Here is a 4005-nt window from a genome sequence, read left to right as displayed (position 1 = left end):
CTTGTGATGCATATTCAAAGCCCTGAATCTGAAACAGCTGAGTTATTGATGAAGCCAAGTTAAAGGAAAATTTAAATACTGGCTTTGCGACATTTCACTTGTAAAACTGCGATAGTTAGCCAGGAGTGAGCCATTAAAAAATAAAACAAACATCAGCGGATGCTGGAGAGCTGAAACTAAAACAAAAAGTTGCTGTAGAAATTCAGCAGGTCTGGCAGCATCTGTGGAAAGAAATAGAATTAACATGTTGAATTCAGTGACACTTCCTCATTCTGAACTTTATGCTCGTCCAATTCTGGTGTTTTGTGCACCTTTGACAGTTATCTCTCCATCCCTGATGGTCATATCTTCAGCTGCCTGGGTCTAAAGATCTGAAATTCCTTCTTGAAACCTCCCTGTCTTTTCATCTGTCTCCCTCTCTCTCTCTCTCCCCCCCCTACTTTAAGAGATTCCTTAAGTCCCACCTCTTTGACCATGTTCCCAGTCACTCAATGTATTGTTTCCTTCTTTGACGTAATATCAACTTCTGCCTGACCACAGTGTCAAAGGCTGCAGAGAAATGCAGGTTATTGTCAACTTTTACAGTCACATTTAACAACAACAAAACAAAGTCATTGCTCTTGAGATAGTTCTTAATGATCTTACCTGAAGGATTTAATGAGAAGCATTACCAAACTTGTGCAATCTAAGGATGACATGTGATTTAACATTGCAAATTCAGAACTTGAGCAGAGCCCTATTTCATCATGTGCACTTTTACTGAACAGTTTGTGGGATGCAACAGTGCAGAATGGTTTTGTATCCTACTTCCTTTGCTCCCACAGTAACTCTTTGGTGTATCCCTTTATTACCACAGGGAAAGTCGCCATTTAAGTGTAGGCATTTTTATGAGATTTTCCAGCATTCTGAATCAACCTGTTCAGGTTGAACATCTCTAGGGCAGGTAGGACTTGTGGATTTCCTACTGTGCGGAAGAGGCCATTCAGCTCATCAGGTCCCCACCAACCATCCCATGGCCAATCCACCCTAACCTGCACATCTTTGTGATTCTGGGAGGAAACTGGAGCGTCCAGAGGAAACCCACATAGACACAGGGACAACATGCAAACTCCACACAGACAGCCGCTCAAGGCTGGAATTGAACCCGGGTCCCTGGGGCTGTGAGGCAGCAGTGCTAACCACTGAGCCACTGTGCCACTCCTGAGGAGACAGGTTTCCAATTGTAGAATGTGAACACACTGTGGTAAGTGTGGGTTCACCATTTAGGTTCCAATGGACTAGTAGCCCAACATAGACTAGCTATAGGTGGTATTTTCTCACAATATCACAATTACCAGAACAAAGATGCTTGACAGGCTGGTAAACACTTTGGGAAAGCTTCTAGAGCATGGGAAGTGCTGCATATGTGCAAGATTTTCTTCATAAATGAGCAAGTGTGAAAAGGTTGCACAAAGTGATTGGACAGCAGACCCGCACTGCCCCTCAAGGAGATAGTTTTGACACATCTGCGATTAGACTCCCCAGACTCACTGGGCACCAGACTCACAGCCTTGTCGTGAACTCTGCATTGGCCATTTTACCCACTTAACGTACAAAACAAAAATCAAAGAACCGCAGATGCTGGAAATGATAAGCAAAATCAGAAATGGCTGGAAAAACTCAACAGGTCCTGCAGCATCTGTGGAGGGAAAGCAGAGTTAATGTTTCTGGTTCAGTGGCCCTTCTTCAGAACGTACCCACTTACCCTGCCCGTCACAGAGCTGCATGGTCCAAGTCCAAAAGATCAAGCCCTAGGACAGAGGGTGGCAGTGGTGGTACTGATTATGTCACAGGACCAGACAGCCAGGCTGGGAGGGTAGGCGTTCGAATTCCCCCTAACCCATGACACTTCATGAAACTTGAGTTCAACACCTTAATGACACCCACTGTAAGTGAAAAGCATTGTAAATGCAGAGTTACAGGGATGGGATGGTGGTATGGACTCTTTGGAGGGTGCTATGGACGCAATGGGCCGAACGGCCTGCTTCCACACTGTAGGGATTCTATGATTCTTTCTAAGAAATGTTCTACCTGTGAAAAGTTAAACTGACTACCAAGTCAAAACTTCTATAAATTCTGTGTCTTACAACTGTGTACTCCACAGACGCCTGACGAAGGAGCAGCGCTTAGAAAGCTAGTGCTTCCAATTAAACTTGTTGGACTATAACATCGTGTTGTGTGATTTTTAACTTTGTACACCCCAGTCCAACACCTGCATCTCCAAATCATGTCTGTTTGTGAATGTTGTGATTTTGACTTGGTAGTTTGCTGCCCCCTGGTGCTTGTGTTTGTTTCATTCCCCTGTGTCAGGAACAAATGCGATGAGTAATGGAAATTAACCACATATGTGAAAGGACTGGCAAGAGTTTCTGACAGTAGGACAGTGACAGGAGAATGTGGGCTCTCCCAAGCTCGTGAAAGGTATTGTACAACAGGCAGACCCTTTATTAAATGTGATTCTCAACAAATCGTTTCATGGGATGTGGGAGTCACTGCTAAGGCCAGCACGTGTTGCCCATTCCTCATTGCCCCTAACTGAGTGGTTTGCTAGGCACTGCAGACAGCAGTTAAGAGTCAACTGCATTGCTGTGGGCCTGAAGTCACATGTAGACCAGACCAGGTAAGGATGGCAGTTTCATTCCCTCAAGGACCAGTTTTTATTTTGCAATGATGGTACTCCTGTGGCTAACAATTTAACAATTCTGGATCTTTATGAATTCGATGATTGAATGTAAATTTCACCACATTACTGGGGAAAGAGTGGAACCTGTAATTGCAGGGTATCGATCTAGAATTCACAGATTGCTAACCCAGTCATATTACCCCTTCACCGCCTGCATGCCACATTGGCAGTCTTCTCCCATAATGGGTATAATCATTCAAGGTGATGGAGGGGATAATGAGTAAGGAAGGGGAATTTGCCTACTCAAACATGTATCCTCACTGTCTGGGTAGAAGGCTTTGAGGGGTATCAGCATGGGTTTCATCAGGAACATTGACACCTGCAGCAACTTCTATTCATCCATCTTGGAGCAGATTGAGAAGGCACTTGAGGGGCAGAGTGACCTCCTTCACTTCCTACCTTCCAATCTGTTAGGTGCTCCCTCCCCAACTGTGCTATGTGTGACCCTGCACCACAGATAAGTTCCTGAGGGGACTTCACAGAGTAAACGCTGAGAGGATGTTTGCAATGAGCCGAGAACAGGGGGACACAGTTTAAACATAAACGTTTAAGATGGAAGGGAGGACAATCTTTGTTCTCTCAGAGGGTTGTTGGTGTTTGGAATTCTTTTCCCCAATGAGCAATGGAGGCTGCGTTATTGAATGTGTTTGAGGCAGGGTGGGACAGAAGTGAGCAAATTCCCATCCGACAAAAACTAAAGCTTGTAGCGATTGGACAGTGCCTGAGCATCTGCAAAAGAGCTACCTTCTCAAGGACACCTAGGGGCGGGCGATAAATGACGGCCCATCCACATCCTGTGAGTGATTTTTTTTTCCCCCCGGTGCCCTATCGGCTTAACCATCAACCAGTAACACCAAAACCTAATGGTGTGGTCACTTCCCACATCCCGTAAATGAACATGAAAGGCAAGTTCCAGTGTTCTGTTCCTCCACAGCATTTGAAGAAGGTGTTTCAACATCACCTTATCAAGGGGCAATTAGGGATGGGTGACAAACACTGGCCTAGCAAGGGATGCCCACCTCCTGTGAAACAATAAAAAAAGACTCTCTTTTCCACTAACTCCTCAAAATGTGAGAGACTTTGCGCAGCATTCTACTAAAGCTCCCTGAAGAAAGTTAAAAATCACACAACATCAGGTTATAGTCTGACAGGTTTATTTGGAAGCACTAGCTTTCGAAGTGCTGCTCCTTCATCAGGGTGGTTCATCAACCTGATGAGTAAGCAATGCTCCGAAAGCTAGTGCTACCAAATAAACCTGTTGAACTATAACCTGGTGTTGTGTG

The sequence above is a fragment of the Chiloscyllium plagiosum genome, chromosome 7 (genome assembly GCF_004010195.1).
Source record: "Chiloscyllium plagiosum isolate BGI_BamShark_2017 chromosome 7, ASM401019v2, whole genome shotgun sequence".
Taxonomy (NCBI): domain Eukaryota; kingdom Metazoa; phylum Chordata; class Chondrichthyes; order Orectolobiformes; family Hemiscylliidae; genus Chiloscyllium; species Chiloscyllium plagiosum.
The sequence above is the reverse complement of the archived record's forward strand: the minus strand, read 5'-3'. Positions refer to the sequence as shown.